The sequence below is a fragment of the Molossus molossus genome, unplaced genomic scaffold, assembly GCF_014108415.1.
Source record: "Molossus molossus isolate mMolMol1 unplaced genomic scaffold, mMolMol1.p scaffold_m16_p_7, whole genome shotgun sequence".
Classification (NCBI taxonomy): Eukaryota; Metazoa; Chordata; class Mammalia; order Chiroptera; family Molossidae; genus Molossus; species Molossus molossus.
The window spans coordinates 97,459,912-97,477,278 of NW_023425401.1; the positions used below are offsets into that span (position 1 = coordinate 97,459,912).

Below are 17,367 nucleotides of genomic sequence, written 5' to 3' on the forward strand. Positions count from 1 at the left end.
GACTGAGCGTAAGACTTGCCCCTTCACTGACGTGTTTCGGATGAGCTCCTGGTGAACCACCTGGGCTGACTTCAGTGGTCCACGAAAGCAATCTCCTGCTTCTTACCCGAATCAGGCATTGTCCATGATTGCTATTGGTTCTTCAGCCGACTCAACCCATTGGCGCTATCTTGTTTTGTATGGGAGTAGTAATTCTAATTAACTTCAGGAGGCTTCATTTAAGAACTCTTAGAGGGAATATAATGGATGGTTTAGGGAATGTGATGTGTCTTATACTAACAGAGATTTACTTAAAAGGTTTAAATTCTACATTTAGAATGATCTGTCTTTCTTTTTTATCCTCACCCGAGGACATTTTCCTATTTTTTGTTCAGACAGAGTTGGGGCGGGGGGGAGAGAAACATCTACGTGAAAGAGACACATCGAGTGGCTGCCACCCACACAACCCAACCAGGGCCGGGGACAAACTGCAACCGAGGTACGTGCCCTTAGCGGGAACCGAATCTGGGTCTCTCTGGACCGCAGGCCGACACTCTAACCGCGAAACCAAACTGGCCAGGGCTAGAATGATCTGTCTTTCTAAGAATGATATCTATTTTCATTTAACCACATTCACAGGGTGTGTCATTAATGATAGAAGGTAGACTTAAGACCCTAGACAGAAAATGGGAGGTTAAATGAGGACCATTCTAATCCAGTAAGACATCTTAGAGGAGATGGATTTCAACTAGGCCTTAAAGATTAAGTAGGATTAAGACAGAAAATAATATAACGTATGTTGAGTGTTTGTTTTGAGGACTCTCCTGGGCCTTGCCTGACTCTAGTCTAAAGGAATTGATAATTTTCCAAATTTTCCACCCACCTGACTTCTTCCTTCTGTCCTTCACAAAGGTCAGACTGCATTCCTGGTGGCTCCCCCAGCCTCCCTGGGTCTTGGTGATTACCAGTAGTGTTTCCCCAATGAGCTGCTGGGATATCCTCACCTGCTTCTGCTGAGACATCAATATTACATTCTTATAATTAGCTTAGAGGGGTGATCCTCACCATTTCTTATGGTTTCTAAGGTTGAGGGAATGTTTAGATCTATGAGATCTTAGTCCAGAATTTTACTTTAGCTTCTAGAAAGTGGCAGATCCTAGGGTTTTAATTAGACTGAGCAAATCTAATGAAGTAGTTGAACTAAGAAATCTAGTGTTTGAACCAAATGCACAGAAAGAATGAAAGTAAAGATAGACGATTTACCATGATTTGTAAATATAGGATAATCTCAAAGAAACTTGTTTTCAAATAAAACATTTAAAAAATGAATTCTCAAAGAAGACAAAGCTGTTTTTTTTTTTTATCCTCTAGTTGGTATATACATTCCTTTTGAAAATTATCAGTTCTTTAAGAATCTCCCTTTTAATCACTATCCTGTTAAACAGGATCATTCCTTTGTGAATTTGTCTGTTGTCCTCTCGATCAGATCTAGAATTTTTTTTTTTTTTTTTATCCTCACCCGAGGATATTTTTCCATTTTTTTTGTACAGATAGAGTGGGAGTGGGAGGGAGAGAGAGAAAGGGAGAGAGAGAGAGAGAGAGAGAGAGAGAGGGAGAGAGAGAGAGAGAGAGAGAGAGAGACATCGACGTGAAGGGACATATCGAGTGGCTGCCACCCGCACGACCAACCAGGGCCGGGGACAAACTGCAACCGAGGTACATGCCCTTAGCAGGAACCGAACCCGGGTCTCTCCGGACCGCAGGCCGACGCTCTAACCGCTGAGCCAAACTGGCCAGGGCCAGATCTAGAATATTAATTTTGCCCAGTGCCGTTCTGTCCTCTCTCAGCATAGCTAAGGGTTTGCTAATTTAGTCCCATTAGGTAGCTTCCTTCCAATGGCAATCACCCCTCAGCTCTAATACTATATATTTTTGGAAAGATAGAACAGCTGTGTGCATACATATGGACTAGAGAGGTTTAAAATAAAACCAAATTTTGCATCTGATTAGCATTTATCTCAGCATCTGGTCATAGGTGTGATGTTCCAAATAGTCAGATGCTTTCCTAGCTCTGTGCTAAGGAAGGCTGAGGACCACAGGGACCCTTGCCATGGCCTTCATCCCGTCAGCTTATCAATTACCAACCCTTTGTTGAAGGAAATTACTGGAGTTGCTGCATTTTCCATTTAATGTATTAATTTTCACGTGCTGGAGAAGGTGGGAACTTGACTAGTTATATTTAGTCAGTAACTTAAAAGCTACTCCAAAATATTTGAAAGAATTTATGATGTCATTCTTAGACCATGTGTACATTCCCAGAAACAAAGCCATTCCCAAATGGTCCCTTTCTGTTCAGCTCATTTAAGCTAGCATTTGGCTGTTGTGTATATACAACATCAATTAGCTTGGAAGATTTATGTTTATGTTACTGCTTTGACTGAACTGGCATTTTGGAGGATTTGTAGATTCTTCCAATGAATGCTTTAGAGAGAAAGGATACTTTGAAGTGAACAATGAAGTCCTATGATCAATATCTTCAGCCAAATACTGGAGAAGACAATTCTAGGGGTTCCAATGCTGGTCACATTTTATTGACAGTTCCGTGGCTGAGTCAGAAGGTAGAACAATGAACTTAAGTTTCCTTGAACTTTTTTCTGGCTTTATAAATAGCCATTTACCTTTTGTTTTGGAAGAGTGGCTGCAATAGGAATAGAGACAGGAGTCACTGAGCTGGATAATCTGTTGTAGAGAATGCCAGTATTAATGAACACCAGAGCGATGAATTGCTATTTACATTTGCTAGGAAATTGTGATTGCTTCCGTTTTCTTTTTATCTTCTTTCTTTTGATCTTTAGCATTTTTATGTAGGGTCAAAATTGTCGAGTGCTGCCCGGTTGGTGTGGCTCAGTGGTTGAGTGTCGACCCATGCATGCACCAAGAGGTCACCAGTTTGATTCCCGGTCAGGGCAGTGCCCGGGTTGTGGGCCAGATCCCCAGTGGGGGGCGTGCAGGAGGCGGCCAATCGATGTTCTCTCTCATCGATGTTTCTATCTCTCTCTCCGTCTCCCTTCCTCTCTCTCTAAAATCAATAAAGGAAAAAAAAAGTTTAAAGAGAAAAAAATTGTTGAGTGCAACTCTGGAGTCGTACAAGGTAGCAGGTTTGCTGGGGCTTCCGTACGAGCATATTAAAGAGGGACCCTGTACAACAAATTGTTAGTCTCGACAGATAAACAGGCGCTTGCATGAGCTGGCTACAGAGGACTTTTTTCTTTATTTGCTGTTTTTGACCTCTGAAATTAATTTAAATATTTTTCATTTTTTAACTTTCTGTTTTGAAATAATTATAGACTAGCAGGAAGTTACAAAACTAGTACAGAACCCTTCACCCAGTTTTCCCTAGTGCTAACATCTTACATAACTACAGTGCAGTATCAAAACCCATTGGCATAGGTGCAGCCCACCGATCTTCAGATAGGAAGGACTTTTTCTTTTTCTTTTTTTTATTTTTATTTTTTATCCTCACCTGAGGACATTTGTTTTCCCCATTTTTTGTTCAGATAGAGTGGGAGGGAGAGAGAGGAAGAGAGAGAGAAACATCGATGCGAAAAGGACACATCGAGTGGCTGCCACCCACACGACCAACCAGGGCCGGGGACAAACTGCAACCGAGTTACGCGCCCTTAGCGGGAACCGAACCCGGGTCTCTCTGGACCGCAGGCCGACGCTCTAACCGCTGAGCCAAACCGGCCAGGGCAGGAAGGACTTTTTCCAACCAGAAATTATGCAAAACATCTACAGCTTTCTTCTACCATCCCTTCTATGGAGAAGTACCTGAGTTTTGTTTATTGAGCAGTTTTCCACACTTTGAAGAGACAAACTCCCCTACATCCAAGCTCCTTTTTAAAATTACATTTTTCCCCTAAAAGATTATCTTCATAAAGCCAAACCTGTTAGGGACAGAGCACGGTTATTGTTTCATTTCACAAAGTATACAAAAGCTAAATGGTCAGACCACAAGGGAAGGTAGAAATCAATTGACACAATTATTTAGGAATCTAAGCGAAGCAGAAATTCTCTGACTCAATCCACTGTTTAAGGAGCCTTTCACGATTGAAGATACTGATTTTTAACATCCCCCCCCCCCTCGGGATTTGCCTGAAATAATCACAGGTATGGGGCAGCAAGATTGGAAATTTCAAACAATAGTCTTCCTCACAGTAGCTTTCCACTATTTAGCTGTAACCTCATCTGTAATGAAGCCACAGGAGTTTCCCCTTTTCCTTTAACTGTTTTTGTTTTATTTTTAATCCTCACCCAAGGATATTTTCTCAAATATCTTCAGATGGGGAGGCAGGGCTGGGAGAGGGAGATAGAGAGAAACATTGATGTGAAAGTACATTGACTGGTTGCCTCCCACCCCACCCCACCAGGGCTGGGGACTAACTGCAACCGAGGTCTGTGCTCTTGGCTGGAATCAAACCTGAGACTCTTTGGTCTGCAGGCCAATGCTGTTCAGCTGAGCCAAACCAGCCAGGGCCCTTTAACTGTTTTTGAGTTGAGTTGTTTACGCAAAGATCACATTCCTTGTAGAAGGAGGCAGCACACACAATCACACACACACACGCACACATTCACAGAGTTGTTTTATTTTTTTCTTTCAATATACCTACACTATTCTGCTACAAACAACAAAATATTCTGAGGGGAACACGACATTTTAATTTTCAAGATTCACATTATATTAGCAATGAATTTAGTTTTTCAGGGCAAGGATGGAACATGAATTGGAAGACTCCCTCAAGGTCAACAGTAAACCTGATGCCATCTAGACCAGATTGAAGACTGATCTGAAGTTTCAACTCACATTTCCTCCGACACACTTTTTGCATCTTAGGTCTGAATACTGGTTGATGAAAGGAAAAGTAAATTGCTTTCTGATAACTAATTACGGCAGAGGGCCTTCGACTTATAACACAGATGCATTTTACTCATGAGCGTCTCTGTTTTCGAAGGGTTCGATGTTTACTTGAGGGAGGTTTATGTCAATTATCTAATCAGAAGCAGACCCCAGACTCTGCCAGAGATATTTGGAATGTATGGCCTACTTCAAAGGGAGGTTCCGTGTCTCCTTACCCAGATGAACCCAATTTTTCATAGTGAAGAGCAAGATAATTAGATTTTCTTATTTCAGAGCAAAACTTATTTTTAGGCCAAATTTAATGGGTCCCATTTCTGGGCTCAGTAAATCTCGCGATCGTCACTGTACTCTGGAGTGTAACTCAGTGAGCCACCGCTGTGCCAGAGCTTCTGTGGGTCACCACGGAAACAGGCAGGTGGCGGCCATGCTCCCAGAAGCAGCTGGACACAATGTGGAATCGGTGTCCGTGACGCACCCCGAGATCGAAACCAAGCAGTCCACCCGTGACAGGGGCCCACATGCCGACGTTGTTCATTTGCGATGGAAAAACGTTAGGAGGTAAAAACAGGAGACTGGCTGCCAGGCGTATGTGGCAGGGTTTTCAGTCGGGTTTGGTCATAGAGAAAAATCCGAACTGGCAACTCTAAGGAGGGCCTTTCTTAAAGGAAAGACGGTAAATCCAGATCCCAAGTCCAGACAAATGTCTTCTCCTCCTGCCCCCGAGAGCCCTTCTGATTGTGCACAGGCAAGAGGGATGGAGGACAAGGAATCTGACCAGATGGAGTAGTGACCCCAGGTGAGGCCCAGTAGGAAAAAAACCAAAGGCCTGGAGTAGAGAACACACTTGAGAAATGAATGACACTCTCTGGGATTCAAGAACGGTTGGTCCCTCCATTCCACCCCCTCTCCCTCAGCTACCTCAAGTCTCAACTCAGATATCACTTAGGAAGGCTTAACAGACTCGAGGTTGGCTCATTGCCTTTCTCTGTGCTCTGGCAATGCCTGCTCTGTTCTCTAGAGTAAGATTATCACACTGTATCACAATTTTTAAAAATGTTTTTTTCTTTATTGATTTTAGAGAGAGGAAGGGAGAGGGGGAGAGAGAGATAGAAACATCAATGAGAGAACATCAGTTGGCAGCCTCCTGCATGCCCCCCACTGGGGAGCGGGCCCACAACCTGGGCATGTGCCCTGTGCGGAATCGAATCAGGGACCTCCTGGTGCATGGGTCAACACTCAACCACTGAGCCACACTGGCCGGGCTGTATCATGATATTTAATATTTATATTCCTACTAGACTGCAAACCTAAAGACTGGGACAATATCTCTCATATTTATAATTTTCTCCAGAGACTACTTTGAGATATGTAAAACATTGGAAGAAAGGTTCAAGTACAAGGAGAAAAATCATTTTTGCTGTCCCTGGAAGATGGCTTTTTGACCAGATTATCCACCGGCAATGTTTAGATGGTCTGAGGTAATTAATATAAGTTAAAATGAGATTCTCTGTAAGCCCTAGGCATCTATAGCTTCCCAATTAAAAAACAAAACAAAACAACAATTCTGTAATATGGGTCAAATATTATTTTCCTGGGAGGTGGGGTGGGAAGAAACAGGGAGTGGTGAAGAACTGTAGAACTTTGACTTTAAAACATGTGTTAGCATTTCTATTATTATAGGAGGTTTTTTAAAAAAAGACTAATAATGTAACATGTGGACAATGAAATTCATTCCTTAGAAAATTTTCAATGGTAACATAAAACCACAATGACTATTAGAAGGGAGGGGAGACCTTTAGTCACTAGAATGCAATTGTTTTGTATTCTTCGATTTAATCTATTTAAAAATAAAACTAAAGCTAAGCAATGGTTGCTATTATGATTACAAAATGTAAATGTTATATACTAAACAGTGTAAAACATAATATCACTTTAAAATGGGGAAGGGAAGGACTGTAAGAAAATATTTAAGTGTACAAATTTTCATATGTTTTATAGTAAAGTCAAATAATGTCAAGATGACATCTGAAATTCAAACAACAGTTATAACTCCAGCCTATCTATCTATCTATCTATCTATCTATCTATCTATCTACCTACCTACCTACCTATGAATCATCTATCTATCCATCTATGAATCCATCTATCTATCCATCTATGTATTATTTCCTTGTTTTCTTCAAAGATTTAGCAAGGAATTCTTATAACAGTGGGTAAACTGCAACACACTGAACTCTCCTGTTGGCCAGACACTTACAGGGGAAAGTCTGAATCTATTAATAAAACAGTTGAGACTAAATTCATGAAACAACTGACAACTTTGTGGCTTTTCACCAAATTCTTGCTCAAGGTGGTGCCAATCCTTGGGCAACTCTATATTATTTTGGGCACAGTACTGCTTGCTAAGTTGAAGTTATACGTTGAAGAGAAATCAGAAATGTTCACTTTCAGAATTGTCTTTTTGGTAAGGTGCCAATAGCTGTCTTTTACTACGCCAATGTCTGGGCCCAAAATATGGTTTGCCAGATATATGGGAAAATGTTATATCTCCTTGCTGTCTACTGACAATTTATTTGGTGAATGATAATGGGTTAATGGGATGAAGGGAGACTTTTTAGAACTTCTAGAATCATGTGTCTGAATAAGACATAAATTTGGCTAGTTCAGTTGTCAAACTTATAGCCCAACAGAATATAAACAAGGCAATTAATGGACTGACCAAGGTTTTATTCTTCAGTTGAATGTCATAATATACTGATTTTCATAAGAAACTTGACTAAATTTATTTTAAAAATTTTTAAAGAAAGATACTAACTTGCCTAGTATACTCCTTGGATGTTGTAGGTATTTGATAATTGTTGTATGAATGAATGCTGATGCTATAAATAATTTGTGACATTGATATTTCCAAAGTTTTTCAAATTTCTAAAATATCTCCTCTTACCATCTCCTCTTCAAACTTCTTCCCCAAATTCTAAAACTTGTTCTACTTCATTTGAAGAGATATGGTATATATTATTGCCTTTTTTTTAAGCACTACATTTTTTTTTCTTTATTGATTTTTTAAAGAGAGAGAAAGGGAAAAGGAGAGAGAGATAGAAACATCGATGAGAGAGAACATCGATTGGCTGCCTCCTGCATGCCCCCCACTGGGGATTGGACCCACAACCTGGGCACGTGTCTGACTAGGAATCAACCTAGCGACCTCTTGGTTCATGGGTCGATGCTCAACCACTGAGCCACACCAGCTGGGCCTTTATTGCCTTTTTAATACTCAACTTTCTGTTTTGTTAGTTGTTTCTGTCTCTCTGACTAGATTGTATGTTCTTTGAAGGCTGAAATCATGCCTTAATTTACCTTTGTTTCTCTCTCTCTGCACAGTGCATGGAAAATCTGTACTCAAGTCAATAATCATTGAGTTGACTTGAGACAAATTGATGGATAGTCTATAGACAACTTTATATAATAGGCTAAAAGATCAAATGTGATCATGAAGGTGAAAGAAGTTTTGATACTATAAGGATATAAATTGCTGTTAGTGATTATTATCACACCTATTTCCTGGTTGGAAAGTTTAATTTCAGAGCTCTTAAGCAAAAATTCTAGAAAGTCTCCATTCATCCCATTTACCCATTATCATTCATCAAATACACTGATCTCAGGAATAGCACCTCCTCCATGAATCATCCTGCCCACCCCAACTGTCCCTTTATCTACCTTCCTTAAAATGCCAGAGTTGCTGAAGGCTCGAGGAAGATTTATTTTTAGCATTCTCCTCCTACGTATACATAGACATCATCTCAAAAGTACAATTTGTGTAATTTTTATCCAAAAGTTGTTTATGAGAACATATTCAGACAAGTAGCTGAGGCCTTAGGCACTCAATGGAATGAACACAATATCTAGATATTTGCATGTTTCACCAGTTTATTGTGAGCATAGCCACAAGGCAGCAAACATCTGCATGAAGACTGAAAAATTCAGCCTCTTAGATGACTGAGTCCAAGTAGCCAAACATTAGAGATCATGTCATCCACATCTGGTTGATAGAATGTGAATTCCTCCCATTTTATCCAGATGGCTTTGGCCATAGATAACGCATGGAGACTTTTGCACATTCTACATGGTTCTTGGTGCTGTAGAATTCAGCTTTTGTGCTGTTCTTTTCCCCCTTCTTGCTATTGCCTGGATCTCATTAGAAACCATTAGTGATGTAATACTAAACCCATGGAATCTTAAACATGCTTTTAAAATCCTGTGGAATAAAGATGTCTCCTACCAAACCAAAAATGCAGTGGGAATAGACAAAGTTACATTTCTTTAAGGGAAAAAAAAAAAATGACTCATGTCATAGTTTCCAAACTGTTTTGACTGAAGCTTCTCAAAATAAACTTTCTGCAATATGCAGTCTTTGATGTCTGACTTTGAAAAAAAAATCATTTCTCAAAGAGACAATTCAATCCTTTTTGGGTGTTCATGTATTTTTGCAGATAACCTGCTTTTATTTCAACCAGTGAATGACACAATATTAAATAGCCATCAGACTAAGAAAGAAAAGTATATTTGAAGTGGTCTTAACTCCTACATAAACCAAATATAAAGAACATGCCATATAATTTTTTAAATTACCACAAAAATAGAATTTCTAGAACATTACCAGAAGGGGGATTTGGCCCATTAAGAATAACAAAACAGTTTGGATGTTATGAAAGTGGAAGATTAGGCGTGCAGTTAAGCTTAGTAATGATATTTTTGATTCATATGCTATTTCCTAGACTAGGCAGCATTTTTAATTTTTCACAGTCTTGAACCTTAATCCTTGAAGGGTAATTCAAGTTTCAGAACTTACATACTGCAATTTGTTTGGGGTGGCAATTTGCCATTGACTTGCCTCCGGGTTCCTTTGTATTCTTCCAGCTGAGGGACTCAAAGGTGGTCATTTATTAAGTCCAGGTCTACATATGGCCACTGAAACAAATGGTTTTCAATCAAATTTTTTTTAAAAATCCAAACAACCAGTTTTTGTTCAATTGATCAGATTGATTGAAGACATCAATTGCTTCCGTTCAAACAACTGTAGATGAAATAACTGGACCCTTTCTTTAAAAAAAAATTTTGTTTTATTGATCTTTTTAGCGAGAGAGGAAGGGAGAGAGAGAAAAAAACATCGATGAGAGAGATACATCCATCTACTGCCTCCTGCAAGCCCCCCACCGGGGATTGAGACAGCAACCTGGGCATGTGCCCTGACTGGGAATTGAACCAGGACCTCTCAGTCCATGGGGTGATGCCCAGTCCACTAAGCCATACCAGCAGGCTCACCCCTCCCTCCCTCCCTCCCTCCCTTCATGACAGTTTCCCTTTGGAATGGTGGAAAGAAGATAGATTAAGAGCTTTATTCTGATTCCAACTCCTTGAGCGGATACTTACAAGTTTCTTAGCTACTCAAGCCTCCATTTATTTTCATCTATAAATGGAGAGAAAAAACACACCTCATGGGTTTGCTGGAAACAGTGTGGCATTTGCTACACACTTGGCACACAGTAAATGTAAATCTCTTCCTAGTTCTCTCTCAATCACAGGCATGGAGTGTCCTGCTTTTTCATTTTCCATTGTGATGGGAACCTCTCAACAGCAGCAGCAACAAGACAGAACCAAAAAAAGAGAAGAGAATATTTGCCACTTAAGCCATTAGACTATTATAAATATTATAATCTAAGATATATCTCATTTGGTCAAATCTGAGTTCTAGAACTTGATATCTCTGAGGATAGCAAGAAGTGACTATTATTGGAAATCGTATTATTCCCTGAGACTTTCAAAACCTCCAGAACTTAATGTCATCTTAAAATTGTCTTCTCCTTTCCCTCCGAGGCCCTTTACATCCATCATTCAATAATGTCTCTAAACTCCTTTTGAACTTACATGCATTTTCAGGCTGGTACCAGTATTAAATGTATTCTAAGTGTTTGCTTCCCTTAATGTGAAGAGGTTCCTCTAGTATTTGACCTGTAAATATAATTTCAAAGCATTAAAATTAAGATAAAGCAGAGAGTGCAGGATGAGAAAAGGGAAAAATCACTTAGCATTTGTAAGATGACAGCCAAATTTAATAGAAAATGAATGAGCTGATACATTCAGGAAAACATGGTCTTCACTCTGCCTCATTCTAGTGCATTGAGTTGTTAAGAGGATGTTAACATACCCAGATGAAGCAAATTTGCTTTTTTATGCTACCAAAAAGTTAATTTTGGATTTCTTCTTTCAAAGCATTTGTTGTAATGAGTAAATAGGGTAGTTCAAGGACTTTAAATTTCTCTAAAACATCTAAGTATTAAAGAGGGAGAGAAATTGGTATATTTTTCCCAGTGTAAGGATAATTTCATAGCCTAACTTCGAGATTTGTAGAAGTTTTCTATGTATATTCTTTTATTTCTCCTTTAGTGAACTCATTTGGAGTTGATTATTTGTACAATTTACAAAATTATATTTAATTATGCAATTAATGTAACGACCTCTAATTACAAAATAACCTAATGTCATTCTATAGTTACAATAAAAAATGATCTTGGCCTTTCCTGTAGATTAATTTCTCAAATGATTTATTAATCATTAATAGCACAATTCTTAGACTCTGGGTCAGAGTTCAGTGTTGCATCTGGGAGGGGATCCCCCCACAGACTAATCAGAGGAGACTGGGATATGTTGGGGAGAGAGAAATGTACATATCTAGATTCTTCATCAACTATGTTTTCATCCAAAGTTTGATTGTCACCCCCTTAATCCAGATTTCAAGAACCTCCAAATGTATTTACATACCTCTAGTTTAGTCCCCTTCCTGCTCCATCTCACTTTATACATTCTGAATGTCCCCAAACTACCATTGATATAAAAAATCCTAGCCCCTATTGTCTACTCCAAAGATTGAGTGCAAAAGTGACATCCAAGGCTATAATTAGTACAGCCCACCTCCCAAAGCCCTCCTGGCAGCCTACTGAATGCTTTCACCCGTGAGTAAAACTTGTGTATTTCCGCTCAAATGACTTTGCTTTTTTTCTGAGCAAGAGTGAAATACCCTCACTCTTCCTTGCTCATCATCCGAATGGAAACATTTCTCTAAGAGTCTATCTTCTTCTCTTTTTTTGTAAATCCTCACTCGAGGATATTTTCCCATTTATCTTCAGATAGAGTGGGAAGGAGAGAGAGGGAGAGAGAAGTATTGATGTGAGAGAGACACAATGATTCATTGCCTCCCACAGGACCCCGACTAGGGCTGGGGACCGAGCCACAACCAAGGTACGTGCCCTTGACTGGAAACAAACCTACCGCTCTTTGGTCTGCAGACTGATGCTCCAGCCGCTGAGCCGAACCGGCCAGGGTGAGCCAGTGTTCTTTTTGAAACCTTTCCCTGAGTACTGCGATCATCTAATTGGCAAATAGCAGAGTTTTTCTAGTCCCTTCATCCCTTTGCAGTTGAGGCCTGCAGAGTCTGTGACTTGCCCAGGTTCACAGGGTTAGTTTGGAGCGTCACCAGAACTTAAAATCCAAGTCTTTTAACACCACCCAGTGCTTTTTAGCACACAACAACTGCTGTCTGAGTTGCTTAGACTAAGCATGGCAGCAGGCATTCCACTTATAATATTGTTTTTGAATTGTTGGATAATCGTTCGTAAGTGTGTAACCTGGGAATAACTAAGTTCTCCCTGGATTATTCTCTTTTTATAGCAGGTGAGACTATTGGGCAACCGTCTCAGTATTTCTGGGACTCCCCAAGAGACAAAATGATGAAAATACCCATGTTTTTTTTGTTGTTGTTGTTTTGTTTTTTTTGTCGCATCCTGCTCCAAATTCCTGTCACCTCTCACAGTTTCCAATCTGGTCTCTCTGGGTTGCACCCTGAGCATGTAAAATTCCACTTTCCCCTTGTTCCCACAAAGCTGCTGCATTTGACAGACTGTGATGAATGATTCGACTGGATCACAGTCTAAAATTAAATATTAGACAAGGTGGTCGGTGGAGTCTGAGGAGGAGGATGGTTGATGAGAAGTTACCTGAGGCTGGAATGGCAGAGGGGGAAAAGCAGCTTTGTAGCAATTCACCTTAATTTTCTTCCAAGCATTATAGGCATGAGGGATCATTCACCTTTTACAACCACAAAGGAAGGTTGAGATGTTTACTAAACAAAATCACCGTCTACCCTGAGCTTAAGCCCTTAGTAACTCTGAGAAGCAACACATTTTTTAAAAATGTGTTTTCATTTGTATTTTTTTAGCGAGAGAGAGAGAAACATCGATGTCAGAGAGACACATCGATTGGCCGCCTCCTGCATGCCCCTCACTGGGGACTGAGCCCGCAACCCGGACATGTACCCTGACTGGGAATCGAACCGCAACCTCTCAGTCCATGGGATGCCGCTCAATCCACTGAGCCACACCAGCTGAGTGCTATACATTTTTTGATATTAATTCTTCTTTAACTTGGGCCCAACCGAATCCTTTAGGCCGCACTCCCCTCCTCCCTGAACAGGGCACGTTTCAGGAGTCAGTGGGTATATTTTCCCCTCCAATTTCTGCATGTATGGCTGAGAAAAAGAGCTGAGCAGTATCGTGCAGACTGTTCAAGATCAGGGAAGGACAAGGAGCGCATGGAGTCTGCTGCTGTTAACTGAGCACTGGCTCCCCATTAGGTTCCATTCTAGTGCCTGTCACCCGGCTGAAGTCCCATGACAACGATGCGCGGTGGACAGTTCCCACTTCGGCAGAGAAACTCAGCCACTTGCAAAAGACACCAAGTAAGTGGCGAATCCGGAATTAAAGGCAGATCTGGCTGACTTTACAAGCTTTGCCCGTGCCTCAGAATAACTAAAGAAGTCGCAGTGTCACTTACCGGCTGACAGTTGTGATGGCCTAGGCACAAGAAAGTGTGTGAATGATGGAAATAATGGGAGGAATGGAAACAAGAAAGCCCGCATGACCGAAACGGCCCAAGCAGAATTCACAGACTTGATGCCTGTGCATCGTATTTGGATGAGAGAGAGGGTGCCACTTAAGATAATCGTGATAGCCTGGCCGGTGCGGCTCAGTGGTTGAACACTGACCCATGCACTAAGAGGTCGCCGGTTTGATTCCCGGTCAGGGCACATGCCCAGGTTGTGGGCCTGATCCCCAGTGGGGAACATGCAGGAGGCAGCCAATCTATATTCTCTCTCGTTGATGTTTCTATCTCTCTCTCCCTCTCCCTTCCTCTCTCTCTAAAATCAATAAAGGGGAAAAATTTTTTTAAAAGATAATCGTGATATTTCAAGTACATCACAGTGCTGGGAGTCAGAAGAAACAGGAATGTCAGTCAGAGGTGCTAGCTGAGGAGGATGATGGCAAATCCACGATGGGCCCGAGGTGGGAGGTGGGAGAGAGCATTTCCCTCAGCCCTTCTCCTGTTGAAAGCTATTTAATTTTATACAGTCAGAGGCCCTTGGCATCTGAATTGGGTATCCCCAGTCACTCCGTTTTTATAACCCAAGAAGGGCAACATGTTCAATAGACTATGCCCAAGAGCCTTTCTGGGCAGTTTTATTTATTCATCTTGCCTGTGAGCAGGCAAAGGGGGCAGGTGTCTGGTTTTCATTACTACACAGAAGTCCGGATACGGCTTCGTGGATGGGGACGGAGAAGCACTGTATCTAAACTGATGTTCTGTCTAAACAGTGGACTCCGTGGCACTTTTCTTACTGAAAAGTTCAGTTTGGCAATCGTCACTGTTCAGCCGAACGTGTTCTTAGCCATATTAGGCTGTCGGGATATAAGCCAATGTCACGGCCGGTGTGTGAGCAGGTTCTCTGCATCGAGGCAATTTTCTCGGGGCCTTTTCTCGCTGTTTTAAAAGGAATAGAGATAAATGTGGCTGGCGGTGTATTTTGAAATATGGCTGGAAAGGAAACTAAAATCTCACCGGTCCCCGAAGTATTGGAAATAGCAGTGGAGACCAAATTAGATTGTTAAGATGGAAGACTTGGAAAGATGTGGGTATTGAAAGGCTGTATCAGTTTAGTCAAATCTTTATCACAGACGCAGGGGAGGAAATCAGAACTAAAAGCACATCAGCTCCCCCGTGGTTTTCCACTCTTGCTCTTATCACTTAGTCTCGAGGGCTGGGAAGCCGGCGTTTGAGTCCGGAGTCCACTGCGTTCTGGGTGATTGCAGGCGATGAACTCAATCTCATTGTCAGATGCAGATGATGTACTGTCTACCTCTCGGGGCTCTGATGAGAACCAAGCGAGGTGATGCATGACTCGGCTATTATAACGCGAAGCACATTTGTGTGCTTTCCGTACTTTCAAAGTGCAACTTGTGGCCCTGATGGGTTTGGCTCAGTGGGTAGAGCATCGGCCCGCGGGCCAATGAGTCGTGGGTTCAATTCCAGCCAAGGGCATGTACCTCTGGTGTGGTTCGTCCCTGGCCCTGGTCGGGGTGGTGTGGGAGGCAGCCAGTCGGTGTGTCTCTCTAACATCGATGTTTCTCTCTCTCTCTCTCTCCTGCTCTTTCCCTCTCTCCCGCTTTATCTGAAGATAAATGGAAAAATATCCTCGGGTGCGGATTGAAAAAAAAAACAAAAACAACTTGTGGAGAAAAGTTGTAGCAGCAGAGAAAATAACATGTAGGTTATATAACTGGTTGCTTTGATATACTGCTGTATCCTTCATTCGAAGCTTACCATATTCTGCCCTGACAGCTGACAAATACCCATAGACTCATTCATTTATTTACTGTGTCGATCACTCAGCAAATGCCAAACTCTTAATAAGTATCCTCTCTGCAAATCGATGATAAACCTGCAGAGCGTCCCTGACTCTTTTGAAAGGTTTTGGCTGTTTGTTGACCACTTAATTTATTCCATACGTATTTGAGGAGTGACTACTCTATTTCAGGTAACTGCGTAGCTCTGAGAAGTGGTGGTGAAAACAACCAAAAACCGGGCATAACCTATGGAGCTTTAAGTCCGGTAGGAAAGACACAAACATTAAATAAGTCGGAACCCAAATATAAATGTCATTACAAATTGTAATGGTACATGCAGATGAATACCAGAGCTGTAAAAAAGAATAGCATGGACGTAAATATGTTAAAATACGTATATCTAACACAATAACTTTTAATTTGCTGTACCTTGGTAATAAATGGATAGGATGCTTGAAGCCTTTAACATATGTCTTATGCTGTAACTCAAAAATCAGTACAGATACTATTCCAACTTTGACTTTGTGGGTGTAGGGGAAACAAAAAATCATCCAAATGAGAAAGTGCTAGTGTTGGGGGGGGGGGTTCCTTTAGTCTCAGAACAGCCTGTCCCAAGGCTCTGTGGTCTACAAAATTTAGATCTTTGCAAGAAATTGAAAGAAAGCTACTGTGACCAGTTCACAAAAGGTAGTGGTAAAAAGGAAGCTGGAGAGGTAGGCAGGGCCAGATTACATAAGAATATGAGGCATGGTAAAAAAAAATGGCTCTGTAGTCTAAATCCAATGCATTGTGAAGCTATCGATGTGTTTTAACCAGGGCAGTGACATGATCAGAGTAATGTTTTCAAAACGATTGTTATTTGCGCCCTGGATGGGTGGCTCAGTTGGTTGGAGGGCGTTCCATGAACCAAAAGTTTGCAGATTTGATTCCTGGTGCTGAAGGCCACTGATTAATGTTTCTCTCTCACATCGAAGAGAGATGGCAATGGATCGATCATCTCATTCTCTCTCTCCCTTCTCTTCTCTCTAAAGTCAATGAAACATATCCTCTGGTGAGACCAGTAGGATGCTCCTGGACTGGTCCAGATGAGATGTGGGGGATCGGATTGGGGGGAGGAACAATGGTGGAGAGGGAGAAGCACTGGATTCAGTAATCCATTGCATGGGGAGTAGTGGTGAGGAATGGATGGCGAGGAAGTGTCTGGAGTGACTCCCAGGTCCAGGGGAATGCTGGCGACATTTGTTAAGAAGGAAAAACTCAGGGAATATGGACTATGCTTAATTATATTCTTTTTTTAAAATTTTATTATTATTTTGTCTTTCTTTTTTTTTTAGAGAGAGAAGGGAGAGGGAGAGAGAGATAGAAACATCGATGAGAGAGAACATCGATTGTCACCTCCTGCATGCCCCCCACTAGGGGTTTTACCCACAACCTGGGCATGTGCCCTGACCAGGAATCGAACCAGCGACCTCTTGGTGCATGGGTCGACGCTCAACCACTGAGCCACACTGGCCGGGCTCATTACATTCTTTTTTGCTGAAAGAAAAAGTAGCAGTGCTGGAACGCTTTATGAGTTGTAGAGAGGAAACCAAAGCACAAATATAATCCCCATCTTCAGAGTGTTTGCACTCTAACCTTTAAACTCACTGTTAACACTTTTAAAAAAATTCTCACCTGAGGATAAGTTTACTGATTTTTTTTTTATCCTCACCCGAGGACATTTTTTGCATTTATCTT

General features: G+C 41.3%; 1 protein-coding gene across 6 annotated transcripts in view; it reads left to right on the forward strand.

Annotated features, from left to right (window-relative positions):
• CALD1 (caldesmon 1) overlaps nucleotides 1-17,367 on the forward strand; it is a 208,539-nt gene that overhangs the window by 38,904 nt on the left and 152,268 nt on the right. The window contains exon 1 of one of the 6 annotated variants that reach the window (XM_036246741.1): nucleotides 12,230-12,275. The exons of the other annotated variants lie outside the window; for them this stretch is intronic. The gene's annotated coding sequence lies outside the window, so the exon portion shown is untranslated. Of the gene's footprint in view, nucleotides 1-12,229; nucleotides 12,276-17,367 lie in introns of those variants that run through there. 6 annotated transcript variants of the gene reach the window in all.